The 14,949-nt window shown below is 41.3% G+C and overlaps 1 long non-coding RNA gene across 8 annotated transcripts; it reads right to left on the reverse strand.

The window, feature by feature from the left end:
• Positions 1 to 398: 398 nt before the first annotated feature.
• Positions 399 to 13,629, reverse strand: LOC106728593. Of its 8 annotated transcripts, none has more exons than XR_004324336.1 (6): positions 13,072 to 13,629; positions 11,966 to 12,032; positions 11,436 to 11,522; positions 7,861 to 7,978; positions 7,636 to 7,782; positions 399 to 7,483 (listed from the first exon to the last, which is right to left on the reverse strand). It is a non-coding gene; the product is annotated as an uncharacterized LOC106728593 (long non-coding RNA). The 8 variants fall into 8 exon arrangements; XR_004324335.1 differs by having other exon boundaries at positions 7,861 to 8,060; XR_004324333.1 differs by having other exon boundaries at positions 11,857 to 12,032.
• Positions 13,630 to 14,949: the final 1,320 nt, after the last annotated feature.

The following is a 14,949-nucleotide window of genomic DNA, read 5'->3' on the forward strand; positions in this document are numbered from 1 at the left end:
ATTCTTGGAACATTTATGCAAATTGACCATTTAGCTCATCAAAAAGCAATGTTTGGTTAATGTCAGAAAAGCTCGATTGAACAAATAATATTTTCTGACCACCATGTACTTCAAGAAGAATAAAAAATAGAAATAAAAAGCCCTCTTTAAATAATTCATGAATAAAAAGAAGTAACACATTTTAGAACATGCTTAGAAAAGGATAATGAAAATTCCACATATCAGAACATATGGGAGGCTTCTGTGAGATTCAAAGGGCTGAAAATCAATAAGCCAAACATTCAACACAAGAAATTAGCAACAGAACAGCTGAATAAACTCAAAGAAAGTAGGAAATGTAAAAGAATAGAAATAAATGAAACAGAAAACATCTATAAAGTAGATGTGACTAATGAAGCCAAGTTCTTTAATATCCAAATTTATTAGAAATATTATATATAAAATAATATATAAGATAAAATTCAAATTTCCTAGAAAAGACTGATGAATAAAATGGGCAAACCTCTTGCCAGTCTAACTAGGAAACAGAGAGGTGGCAGCCATAAACCACTGAAAGGAATTGAAAGGAAATATGACTTCAGGTGAAGAATAAATTAAAAATATAATAAGAGGATATTAAGAGCATTTTTTGGCCAATAATTTAAAATAACATCAAATTTTGAAAATTTAAATCAAGTGTGCATAATTTTCTACACTTACAAGTAATACAATTTGACTTCAAAAGAAATAAAAAATATGAACCATGTTGTAACTACTTAAAAATTGAATTGGTGATCAAAAATCTTGATATCAAAGAAATATCAGAACCAGACTTTAAAAAGAAACACAAGAAACGGGGGGTTTCACCAAACATTTTAAGACTGAATAATTTCAATCTAACACAAGCTCTTCCAGAGAGCAGGAGAAATACCAATGCCCCCAACTCATTTTTTATGAAGTTGGCTTGGTACCTAAGCCAAAAACTGTTGAAGAAAGGGAAATATAGGCCAATCTTTTTCATAAACAAATTGTCAGCAGATTGAATCCAACAATACATACGAAAGATACTACATCATGACCAACTTGGATTTGTCCCAGGAATGCATTGGAAAATCAAGTAATGTAATTCATCACATTAACAGATAAAAGGAGAAAAACCATACAGTCATTATTTGTATGCCAGCATATGTCTAATTTGGTTAATGTTCCATGTGCACTTGCAAAATTGTATATTTTAGTTTTGGAATATAGTGTTCTATAAACATCAATTAAATTGGTTGATAGCATTGTTCAAATCTATATATGTACTGATTGTTTTTCAGTCTACTTGTTCTATCAATTTTTGGGAATGGAATAATAAAATCTCTAATTCTAATTGTGTATTTTTTCTGTTTTCCTTTTAGTTTTTTAATCAACATTTGTGGGTGTAGCAAAAGCAATGCTTAGAGGAAATGTATAGCTTTAAATGCTATATATATATTGGAAAAGGAAAAATGGTTTAAAATCAATAATCTAAGTTTCTGCTTTAAGAATTAAAAAAAAAAAGCAAATTTAACCTGAGATATGTAAAAGGAAGAAAAAAGATGAGAGTGAGGGGAAAGTTAAAAAAGAAAACAGACAAATGATAAAAAAAATCTACAAAGCTCAAAGTTGGTTCTTTAAGGTGAATAATAAAGTTTTGACTCAAAATACAACATTGAATAACAATAACATATAATCAAAGAGGGGTAAATTGGTGTTAAAGTGTTCTGTTTCTTGAATTATTCAGGAGAGGGCAGAATAAGATATCGCTTAATTTTAGACTTTGGTAATCATATATGCATGGTAAAATTCACAGATTATCACTAAAAAGAAAAGAAATTGAATATATAAATTCCAGAGAATATAGGAAGTAGGAAATACAAATAGAAATAGAAAACAAGAATAGGAAAAACAAACAAAGGAAAGCTCAATCGGTTAAAAAAAAAAAGCCAAGAAAAAATAATAAAGAAGCATCAAAAAGAAAATGCAACGAGGAAAAAGAAGAAGATTATAGAAATAAGTTCAAATATAATAACAATCACAGATGTAAATGGACTAAACACACCAGATAAACACAGAGATTTTCAAAATGGATTAACCACCTTCCCTTCTAGCTATCTAAGAGATATAGTCAAATTAAGAGGGTATAGAAAACTTGAAAATAAAAAGATAAAGAAGTGCACAAAATAAAGCTATTTTTAATTAAATTAACATCAGAGAAAATATTCTTGAAAGAAAAGCAATTGCTAAGGATAGAGAAGGTACCTACATAATAATAAAATATTTAACTCACTGAGAAGATAAAGCAATTTGAAACTTATTTGCATCTTATAACACTCCCTTAAAAATGAATAAAGCAAAAATGGACAGAACAGCAACAAGAGTTTGACCAATCCACCACCACTGTGTGTGTGTACAAAACCCTGTAAGAGGGTAGATTTGAAATACAGTTAACGAGTATAATTGAATGCTCATTTATAGATTTTTTTTTTGAAAAAGAATTAGAGAATATACATTTACTTCAGGCTCCCATGGAACATTAGTGAAAACTGACCATATGTTATGCTACAAAGCAAGTCTCAACAAATATCAAAGATTAAAATTATACAGATCATCTTCTATGATTATATTGTATAAATTATAATAGAGAATAAATTATTAGTATATTTAGAAATTAGATTCTCATGTTTATATAATCCATTAGTCAAAGATGAATTTTAACATTAAACTGAAAGATAATACTGAAAATATCACATATTAAAACTTGTGGCATTCAGTTAAAATAGTATTTAGAAGGAAATTTAAAGCCTTAATTTCATACTTTGGAAAATAAGAAAGACTACAAATTTATGATTTACCCTCCATCTAAAGAAGTTAGAAAAAATGCAGCAAAACAAACCCAAAGAAAGGGGAGGAAAAAATAATAAAGGGTGGGAAATTGATGCAAGAGAAAATCAACATACAGTAGAGCAGATGAACAAAGAAAACAATTAAGTCTTTAAAGATACCAATGAACTTGGTAAACTGCTGAGATTGATCAAGAGAAAGCAGGAAGGTACAGAAAATATAACATCAAGAATGAATAAAGGAGGATGAAATTCCACATGTTGCAGATATCTATAAAATAATAATGGGGTATGATGAACAAATTTATACCAACATATTTGAAATTTTATACTGGACAAATTCCTAGAAAAATATAACTTACTAACATTGACTCAAGAAGACATAGAAACATGAATAGTCCTATAACCATTAAATACATTGAATGAGCAGTCTATCAGTCAGGGACTACTCAGGAAATAAAAAACACACCGGTTATTTGAGCAGAGAGAATTTAGTCGAAAGAATTGTTAACTAGGTACAAAGGCATTAACTAGGTAACTGAAAGGGTAAAAGGATCATTCTGAGATTTGCAGGCAGGATGCAGCTAGAACCATTCCTAGGGGTTGGGGAAACAAAGGGATGAAGTTGGAATTACTAAAATTTAGTGACTTAGAGGAGGGGTCTCAGAAAGGTGAATCTCAGACCTCTAATGAGGCGGTACTGTCAGGCTGGTGCAGGTGTCCCTTCAGCTTGGAGGAGGGGCCCCACAGGGTTGGAAACCAGACTTCTGAGGGGGCACAGGCTGGCTTGTGCTGATGTCTCTGGGGTGTACATGTGGGGTGTGATCACGCTGGTTCTGTAAAGACTTCAAACTGGACTCAGCTGCTGTTGCAGGATGAACAGCTAGGTGATTCTTACAGGAATCAAATAGGAAGCAGATGGAAAGTAGCCAGTCCTATCTTCCTCCCCTGGCCTCCTATTATTCCCCTAGCGTCCCCTGCTGATGGAACCTAACATGGCACCTGCTGGCCAAGCTGAAATGTGGATTGGAGTCCCATCTCCAGTATCACAATGCAGAGTGTAGAAGGGTGGGCTTAGAGCTGAGAGACAACAGCTTCAGAAGGGCATGGTCCACCTTGTTGGCTTCTCAGCATTCACAGTTACCATTATACATGCATTTGACTTTCACACAACAAGAAAACAACTCTAGGTTTCCAGTTAGCCTGGTGCAACAATCCTTCATGCCAAAAAATACATTCTCAGTCTCTCCCCCAAATGAGAAGATGCAAAGTCCCAACAGGCATGTTACCCTCATCTCTGGGTAATGTTAATAACCCCTCAAATCAAGTCACAGTACCATCTGAATACCCTGTTACCTAAATATGAAATTGGAAAGTTAACCTCCAACAAAAGTTATGTAAAATAGTAATAGAAAAGGGGAAGAAGAAAAAATACACATACACACCATAGAGCAAGCAAGGAAGAAAATATTCACAATTGATGGTCTTTGTTTCTGTAACAGGTCATGAGGCTGTAGTTGACATTTGTAATTCCTTCTTCTATTGCTCATTCTGCACATCCTTTGCTTTCAACTGTTTAGGGTTCTTTAGCTGATGGAATGACCTAAGTCTTCATTCTTGAAGTCTCTGAATTCTCAGTGGTCATGACCTTTTGATTGCTGTCATTTTCCATTAATTTTTATGATTGGACGTGAAGTATTAAGGGGCATCCCGGGACATCCTCTAGGTTTCAGATCTCACTCTTCCTGACTCCACTGTGTAGCAGCAAACCAATTCCTCCTCGTAATCAAGATCAATTAGCCTTGGGGCCACATGGAACCCTTTCTTGGTTTAATGGCAGGAAGACCAAAATGGCTGGTAGTAGCTCCCACTTCCAGTTGAGTGGAATTTAATTTAATACAACTCTAGTTGTATCCTCTGGTGGAAGCACATCTCTCTTGGGAACCACAGCCTCCAAACCCACAGAGCTCAGAGCTGTCGGGATGGGAAGCAAAAATTCTGCAAGCAGGTTATGAGGTGTACGAGAGAGAGGACCCAATCCTACTTCTATCCCTTAATTCCTGGACGCATTTTTTCTGGTGAGGAGAGAGAAGGCACCGTATATCAGTTTCTAACCCAAAAAATAAACTGCATCCTATAAGATAGACTCTTTTCAAGTTGCTCTTTCTGCCTGGAAGCCTGGGAAGTTTTCTCTTTTTCCTTTAAGATCATGCATTTCACCGGGATGTACCCTCACGTGTGACTTTCTCAACCCAAATAGAACTCAGTGAGCCTCTAAATCAGTTGGTAGGTGTATCTTCCCCCGCTCAAGAAAAATTTCTTCTAGGATTTAATGATGACTTCTTCCCCATCTGTTCACATTTGTCTCCATCTGGAACAGCTATTATTTGTCCATCAGATCTCTCGGTTTTGTTCACCAAGTCTCTTTTCCCTCATAAATTATATTTTTGGGTGATGATCTTTCTTCATATTTTTGAGATATTTCCTGCATGTCATCTTCAGGTTGCTAATTAGGTATCAATAATCTTCAATTTGCCTGACAAATTTTTTAGTTGAAAATCGTGTTTTATGCTCCAAGAAGTTTTGTAAGTGTGTGTAATTTAAAAAAGGAGATCCATTTGGATTTTAGATATCATTTTTAAAATCAAGCAGTTCTATTTTGCTAGGTATATGAGTTCCCTATTACTATGATAGCAGATTACCGTGGATTTAGTGGGTTAAAACAACATGAATTTGCTATCTTACCGGTCCTGGAGGTCAGAAGTCCAAAATCAGTTTCACTGGGGCAAAATCAAGGTGTCAGAAAGGCTGGTTCCTTCTGGAGGCTCTAAAGGGAGAATCTATTTCCTTGCCTTTTCCAGATTCTCAAGGTCATCTGCTTTCCTTGGCTCACAGCCCCTTCCTCCATCCTCAAAGCATATCACTGTAACTTCTGGTGCTGTTACCACATCTCCTTTTTCTGACTCTGACCCTCTTGCCTCCCTCTTGTAAGGACCTTTGTGATTTTATTGGGTCCACCTGGATAATCTAGGCTAATCTCCCACCTTAATATCCTCAGCTTAATCACATCTGCGAAATCCCTTCTACTATATAAGGTAACATATTCATAGGTTCTGAGATTAGGACATGGACATCTTTCAGCATGTGTTCTAATTCTTTATCTCAGTCTTCCTTCCTCTGGCTGCAGGGATGCCTCAGTCATCTTCCTTGGTCAACCTGTTGGAATATCCTCAAAGGCAGGAGTTTGGCAAGTGGTGAAAGGCAGAGGAGTCGCACACAGTGTGTGCCAGTTCAAGGGGGGCATCTATCAGTAACCCCCATCCCAGGAATCCCCGAGGAAACCTCTCTGCAGTGTCTCCCAGCCTTAAGTCAGTGCAGGCATCCAGGTCTTTGAATTTTCCCCATACACTTCTTCAAAGCCATTGTCATATTATTCTATGAGATTACTTAATCTGTAGTGACTTCATGTGCTGATTTCGTTGGCTTCCTTTCTCAGCAGTCTAGATTTCTTTGTAGGTTTTGGGAATTTGGGTCTGCAGACTTATTTTGAGAGGAAGCTGTTTTGTTTCTGTTTCTCTGCCTTTTCCCCCACTTCTCTCCCTCCTGATTGCCCTCTCTGACAGCATCTTTCAGTTGCTGGGTCTTTGATCCCTAATCTTGATCCCTCGTCACAGCAGTAGCTCAGGTGGTTACTGTTCTGTTGTTACACCGGGCGATGACTGATCTAATTACAGAGCAGTGGGAGGTTGGCACAGCCCCTGGTCACAAGGTTTCTATTTCCCTCCTTGCCTCCCACCCCAGCTTCCAGTTCTTCTTTTCATAAACAGGGGACAACCCACCCAAGATCCAAGACTTCGAACAGTGAGCCTGGACCCTGTCCTCGTTTTGTGAGCAGTCCTTGGGGACAAAACAGAAATTGGCTGGATTTCCCTCCATGCACACTCTAAGCACTGTCAGTTTTTCTCTTCTCCATCTATTTCCAGTCTTTCAGGTTATTTTCTTCTCTACGATTTCTTTTCTTAATTATGTTTTTCCTCCTTTTTGTGTTTTATGATCGTCTTGGTAGAGTCTCCAGAGGAGTATGAACTGAATGCACGTGGTCACCTCAACTGCCAGTCTGTACAATCATTTAAAACTCTGTTTTTCAGTCTACATAGATTTTGGTTAAGAAAACACTGGATGGATAATTGATTTAGAGACTTTTCTATAGGAAGGATTAAAAGTTTTCACTAGCAGATTTAACAGGGGTGGAAGGACAGGTAGGAATCAAAGCTGAGTTCACATTGCTAGCCTAAGGTACTGGAGTTTAAGAATCCAGGATGGTGAAGCAGATTTTGGAGGCAAAGACAGAGAGGTGAGATCTGAGGCTTGAGACAGAAGGAACGGAGGACAGAGGGAGAGAGTGGAGTGGCCCAGACTTTGTGTTTTTCAAGGCCTGCAGTGAAGGGGTAGGAAGAGGAAGGAATGTGTTAGTCAAGGAGTTCTGCTATGAGAGGCATCGCTCTAAAGGCGGAGTCTCAGGGAGGGAAATCTCACCTCCTGGGTGCTTCAGACAGGCCAGTAGAAAAGGCTCAGCTCTGCACTGGGCTCGGCTCTGGGTGTCCCTTCCTGGGGCATTCCTCCATGAACTTCTGCACCTGAAAGTCACTGACTAACGTGAATGGGAGGCTTAAAGCAGAAAAGCACTGTGATTTGGCTTGGCTTGGCTTAGGAGTTGCTCTTAGGCAAATCCACAAATGCCCCATCCCTTTACATTTGCTTAGCCCAGAAGCTGACAGTTGGAGCTCACCTTTCCCCATGCATAGGTCCAAATGGAAAGTAGTTCTGAGTATTTTTGGTTTTCAGAGCCATCTTCCAGCCCCCGAGAGGAGGGTTGTCATAATTCACAGCACAAGCGCTGGTGTAGATCCACGTACTCGAGCAACAGGAGCCAAATCTATGAGGGGCAAGGAGATTCTGCCATCAGACGGGCTCTTGTATGGGCGCAGTGAGGCCCTGGGCGATTAGGACTCACCTGTCTGGACCAGGTGGAGCCCGCGTGGAGCTGTTCGTGGTCCTGAATCACAGCTGCTAGTCTCTGTTGCACTGTTCCTCTACTTTCTACTGGGGCAGTGGTGACCCCTGTTCAGTCTCTTTCAGGGGTTGGGAATCAAGTGAGTGAGGATGTAAGAGATAAAGAGAAGAGAGAAAAACAGAGTCCTTTGGAGAATCCTGCTGTTGAGACATTTCCAGAGAGAAGAAAATGGGACTATTACTTGTGATTGGCATTTACAAAGTTTTACAGACCTCTGGGAAGTTGGGAAGCTCATGATCCCACCATTTCCCTTTGATGGTAAATTTATATGTGAGGGCAGAGACACAGGACTGTGAATTTCTGGAGTTTGGGGTTCATGCTGGATTCCCTTATCACCTTCCAGTGTATATGGCAGGTGTTCAATAGGTGTTGAATTGATAAGATGTTAAGAGAAAGAGTGTGGATTAGGTACTCATAATCAGTTTTGCTTTCATCCCTGCCCAGCAAAGGGGCTAACATTTGACATTCAATTGTTTCAGCCATTTGATATTAGGTTGTTTAGTTTGATTGTCATGAGAAATTCATTACAAATTTCCCAGTCAAGAATCAGTCTCATAAGGCAAGCCTCCTGAGTGAGATCTCATTGCTCCTATGAGGTGAGTCCAGGGCTCAAATTCAGGTCTTGCTGACCCCAAAGGCCATGGTTTTCCCATTATCATTGGCTACTTTCTTCTTATGCAAGGAGAGAGACATAAATACCACAAGGGAAAAATGGGCTTGTAGTCTGTACAGGTATCTAGTTTAATGTCTGGAGATCATGTTAAAAGGTTAGGAAGCTGGTTTTGTGATGGCAACTATTGCTGATCAGGGTTTGGGGCCAAGAGCTTAGGTCTAGGGTTGGGGGTCAGGGAGACGATGGTCTCAACCCAAGGCCCAGGGGTTTTCCCCATCTCAGTGCCTCATGCATGTTCCAGCTTCAGACAGCAAAAGTAATGAGTAACTTCCAATGACAGAGGAAGTCACTAGGAGAGCCAATAAAGACACAACAGATCTGGCAGGGGAACAAATACAGCTCAGGTGAGGTGCTAGGAGGCTTGGTCTAAGCTACACCAGGTGCTTTTCTCCAGCTCCTGGATAAATCAGCCTGGCAGTCACCCAGACTTTAGTCAGATCCAGAGGTGCAGCCAGCTCTGGATCTGCATCAGGCTAGCTCTCTCCTCGTGTCATCAGGGAACGGAGTTTTTTCTAGTCTATAGGGAGCTTATCCTGATTCCACGTGGTCCACCTGAGTGCTGCCCTTCACTAACTGGGCAGCATAGCCCTACAAACTGCCTTCAAAAGGTACACTTAGAGGAGGATGCCAGAATGCTTTTCAAAGGATCTGTAGACATGCGTTGAAGTACTTACAGAGCCAGTGTCCCCTTTGCTGCAGTCTTCCCTCCTCCCCCACCCTGTGGAGGAGGCTTCCATGGCTAACTGGAAACCCGAAGCAAGCTGAACCATCAGATTCTCTCTTCTGTAGACTTAGACTTAAGAGACAGTGCTTCTCCTAGGTTAGCTTTGGCTGCTGGACCTGGAAGGTCAGGGAGTCCTGGGACTGGGGGGCATTTTGGGACAGGCATGATAGCCCTTGTGCAAAAAGAGAAGCCAGACTGATGAGGGAAGGAACGAAGGAATTGCAGAAGGAAAAGCAGAAACAGAGAGGATGAGGGAGAGAGAGGTGCTGCTTCGATGAGGGCAGCCTGCAAGCTTTGTGGTGCTGGTGCCCGGTCAGCATAGAGGTCAGAACAATGGCACAGCATAAACTCTGGCCTGACGCTTCCAGCTCTCTCCCTGCCACTTACTGACTCCATTTCCTATGAGGGGAATGGATGAAGGAGAGTTTTATTGGGGGTATGAATTTGTAATAGTCATTCAAGCATTTGCTATTTAGGAGAACGTAGAATTGCAAAGCATATTCATTAGGTATTAGGTCCTTGAAGCATCCTCTTAAGGCATGTTCCTCCAAGTTTTCACACCACGGATCACCAATTTACATAAAAAAAAGGCAGAGTGTCATCAATGATTTTAAATTACAAGATGAAACAGTATTTTAAACGTTAAGAATAATTTCATACTAGTAAGATCGCCCTCCTGCCCTCCCTGCTGTTCTTTGCGAGCTTTTTGCCTTTAGGCCGGGGATGGAGCAATCAGTGGGTTCCACCCCCAGCCACACTGTGATTGGTTCAGAAATGGACATGTGACCTAAGCCTGTCCAATCAGTGTGAGTCTCAGGACTTCTGGGAACTGGGGGACCACAGCTACTCTTTGCTGGTCTGAGTGTTGGGGTGAACGTGAGGGACTTGGTGCTGCCATAACCATTTTCTATCACAGTGGGGGGCGGGGGGGGGACAGTCAGAAAAGACGCCAAGGAGGAGGACAGAGCCAAGGCACATGCAGTGAAATGGAGCCAGCACTCTGGCATCACAAACGATATAATTAGTTCCATTTATTATTTAATCCATTTGGATTTAGGTTTCTGTCGTCCCTGACTGAGCGCACACTGATCTGTATACTACCTGCTTTTTTTTTTTCTCTCACCGCTTGCTAAAAAGATATGCATTTACCTTTACCAGGATTCGATTTTTGTTTTTGTTTTTTCTCCCTTTAATCCTGAATCAGATGCATTTTGTTGACCATTAACTCTTTTCTGTGAATAAGGCAGCATGTAAAAAAGCAAACTCTTTTTATTCACAGAGCAGAACCCTTGCTTACGACAGCCGTGGCTGCTTCAACTCTGGCACCCATCCCAAAATACCATTTCTAGCACATGACTCACAAAGTAAATAATCTATAATTGAGAAGCCTCTTATCATTATTTTGGCACCACCAACAAAATGACAAGCCAGGCAGCATTTTTCCTTCACATTTGAACCCTGTATATGCCAAGGGCTTGCTTCATATCCCACACGTGGGCAGGTTTGGCTTGCTGAAAAGGGAAGTATCCGCTAGTATGTGTATGCCCTAATTGCTTTTCTACTTTGTGTATTCTTGAGGTTGTGTAATGTCCAACAGTGTTATCTGATAAAGGAGTTTTGTCATTGGTCCCTTTGGCTCTCTGCAAGCAGAGTCTTTATCACTATTTTTGCAGCTGGTTTACAGCCTTCTTGGTGATTGTGTGACTGATTTTTATGTGCATTTTTTAAAGAGAGCAGCAGCTTAGAACCATGCCTCTGTAGCTTTGGTCTCCTGCACTTTTAGCAACAAGGAAAATTAATTGTACATTAGAAAGCATTATTTTGTATTTGTTCTTGAAAAACTGGATTGGTCACTTTAGGGGAAGATAATGGAGCCCTTTTTTATGGCTCCAGACTGCTATTTATCAAAGTTTTAATTTTAATGGTAACATATGGAGGACTAGGAGCAACGGACGGCTGGTCCAGTGAATGAAATTTGCAAATATTTTTCACTCAACTTACACTCACAGTTTTCATTTTTGGCTACATGTGTAAAATCATCACCCAAGAACCTATCCTAGAATATGCAGTTTCATATCTCATAGATTCACTTGAGAACTGTTTGTTCATTATGCTTACCGTGTTCTTCTGAGGATGGTTCTGCCATTTTCATCATTACTTTACCTTTGAAGAACCTCTTTCAAACCACTGATCCATTTCGGCGAACTGGAGATAAAATACAACCTCACAGTGACCACAAAAATTCATAAATAGCAAACAAACAACTTACAAGCAAGAAGCCCTATGCCAGTCTGATTCTTGTTACTTTCTAGGCAATACATCACTTCTAACTGGTAGCTTTTAAGATTTTATTTTTATTCCTGGTGTTCTGAAGCTTCACAATGGCATTTTTTGGTGTATGTGTGTGAGAGGGCAAGAGAGATGGCGGTGGTAGTGGTGGTGGAGGCAGATGGGTGAGAGTAGGCAGGTCTTTGAAAAATATATCAGAACTGTGAGACCATTAGTACTTTGTCTTAAGTCTCTTTCCCTCAGTTCTCACCTCTCTCTGGAAGCTTTTTGCCGTTTTATTGGCCAGGAGGTGGCTGGTAGGTAAGGCGTGTAAGGACCACATCAGGTAGGCGCATGCTCTGTGCTATGCCGACTCATACCTGTGCTAAGCTGGGACAGCGATGCCAACTTCTGCCAGGTTGTGGCCCTCTGTCCTTTTACATGGAACTAGGATAGAAAAATAACCTAGATGTAGTAACCTATAATGGAAAAAAATACGAAAACAAATGCATGTATATATATGTATGACTAAAATATTATGCCGTACACCAGAAGTAGACACATTATAAACTGATTATACTTAAATTAAAAAAAAAAGAAAGATAACCTAGAAATAAGACAAATGTAGCCTCTTTCTAATGATCGTATCGCTTTCCCTTTCCTTGTCTTATTTACTGGCTCAGATCTTCACAAAGAAGATGGCTAAGCACGGTGATACGATGACGTGATGGCCATCAGGGCTACTTTAGAACATTCCCATTATCCTTCTTCCGGTCCGTGGTGAGGTTCCACTTTCCCACACCTTTGAGGTTAAACATGAGTGTGTGGTTTGCTTTGGTCAACGAAATGCGAGCAAAAGTGACACATCAGTTCCATCCAGGCAGAAACTTTAAGAGCTGGAGAGTAATGTGCATTGTCTCTGCCAGGTTGCTGAGTGATTAGGTGGAGGCTCGGTGGCATCAGCCTGCATCGCGGAGGCTGGCGAGGACTACAGGATAGACTGTCCCCTACCCTTTACCGTGCCGGTGAACTTAAGCAAGAAAAAGACTTTTCATTGATTTAAGCCATTGAGATTTCGAGGACTGATTGCCCCTGCAGCATAACTAGCCCCTTCTGACCCAAACATGTGGGTGCACATCTAAACAAAATGCATGGATCCCTTTGCCAGATTCGCTTTCTGAAAGCTTACCCTGATCGGCGCCCCGCAGAATCCACGAGCGTGCCTGCCCCCCTCCGCCGATTCCCCAAGGCCTCCTTTTTTTTTTTTTTTAAACAGAAGACACCCGTGTATTTTCAAGCTTTCATTATCCTAATCGCCATTCTTTCATTTTCTGTTCGTCAATCACACACCCAGAATCAGGGAGATTCTCAGTAGACCACTCTATTGGTATGGATTTTCAACAAGCAAGACTAGTCCTAACAGCATTTTTAACAAAACTGAAGCTAATGTTGGGTCTCCCACGGTAACTAAAATACAAGGACTTACGCAATATTCAGAGATTTCCGGTGCGCGGCGCTGCTGCGCTGTTGGCCGAGTCTCTCGAGGCGCGAGCTTGGCTCTACCCGCTTGGCGATGGTAGTGTCACGGGGCGCCGGGAGGGCGGCGGCGTAGGGGGCCGGCTGCAGCCCGGGCTCATGGGAGAGCGGCGGAAGCCCACCTCCGCCCCTCGCACCCCAGGGACCCGCCCTGCCACCCTCCTCGCGGTCCGCGCCCCTGACTCGCCATCGCCCCCTTCGGGCAGCGGCCGGAGCAGCAGCGCACTGGGTACCCGGCACCGCACCCAGGCCAGCGACCGTGCGGCTGGAGGGAGGATGGAGCGGCAGCAAGAGCCTGGCTGTGCCCTCGGAAGGCAGGTTTTCAAAGAATCAGGAGTCAAAGGAAAATTAGGGAATGCACGGACAGATTTGAACAGCACTAAGACTCCAAGACTTCAAGAAAAGGATTGTTGCTAAAACTGAGCGCTGTCACACTGCAGGAAATCGGGGCTGCTGTTTTGAAAACGAGATCTTGTGCGATAAATGCAGCGCAGGACATATATTTATGTTCTTACCTTCACTGAAATACTGTAAGATTCGGGGGATTCTGTGACTATGCCAAGGAGGAGAATGATCGCATGTGGAAGATGCAAACACGGTTCTCTAATGTCATAAATCTGGAAAGCGAGAGCCGGGGTTGTTTTCCAGCGATGCAAATGCCACGCCCCTTCCGTCCAGACCACTTGTTTGTGACCTCTGGGTCACCGCGAGTGTAAGAGAGGAGTACTGACACCGTGAACAGTCTCAGCAGAGGGAAGCGGCTTAACATCTGAATGACACTTGCAAACTGAATTTGCAGTGCAGGGTTTTCAAACAATTTGCACGTTTCCCACATGCTTTGAAACCCTCTTTAAAAACTCGTGTGAAATATTTAAATAGGTCAAAATCACGTTGATTGAAAAAATGCTTACATGCCTTAACTGTCCCCCCGCTCTCCACTTTATGTTGTTTGGTTGTCATTTTGTTCACAGCATTCAATTTTGGGGGGTCCATTTGACATCAGTCTGTGGTTTGTTTCCTAGTGGTTGCTTCAAGTCAGATCCACTTACTTCTGGCAACATCCACCCCTGACCCCTAGCCCGTTTTCTCTTTCACTGTGTTAATGTATTCAGCAACTCCTGCTGTGGCAGGAACTGGTGAAACTGCTCCGTTCTTGGGCCTCAAGAAATCTTACATCTATTCCAAAATTTGTTTCATAGGATCACTGTCTTAATTTCTAGATTTCAGATTTGGGCTAGTGCTGTATCATCCAGTATTTATTTTGACAAGTGGTTTCAGTTGCTATTTTCAGGAAGCTGTCAACTCATTTGCCTCAATTTTCACAACTAGTATTTTTTCACTAAGCTACCTCCTATGACCATTTCCTCTAAAAACTCAAGAGTAAGTTAACACAAAGCATAACTCTATAGAGCTGGGGACTTTCAGAGAGGTATTGTTTAAAAAAAAAAAAAGGCAGTTGTCATCAGAAGATGTATTCACTATTTGTTGTCACTGTTGTTTGCATGACTAGTTGACGGTGACTTTTGTAAGGTGAGAGTCAGTTACAGATCTATCAAATTGCAGAGAGGTCCCTTAGATTGCCCCACCTTCTCGAGGTTCTTGATAGATACTATCTCTCCTGTAACTAATTTAGGGGGCACTGTAATGTGCTTTGAACTAGGATTTTTTGTCTTCTCTCTACCTTTATACTTAACTTGAAAGCTAGAATCCTATGCAAAATGCGCAGATACCTTTTCTGAAATCCCGACCCCCCACATTTCCCCCAACCAGGCTAGAAATGAGGTGGGAGGAAAGTCCTTTGAGCAAAGTGTGGGATGGGAGAGTGAGA

The sequence above is a fragment of the Camelus ferus genome, chromosome 12 (assembly GCF_009834535.1).
Source record: "Camelus ferus isolate YT-003-E chromosome 12, BCGSAC_Cfer_1.0, whole genome shotgun sequence".
NCBI classification, from domain to species: Eukaryota; Metazoa; Chordata; class Mammalia; order Artiodactyla; family Camelidae; genus Camelus; species Camelus ferus.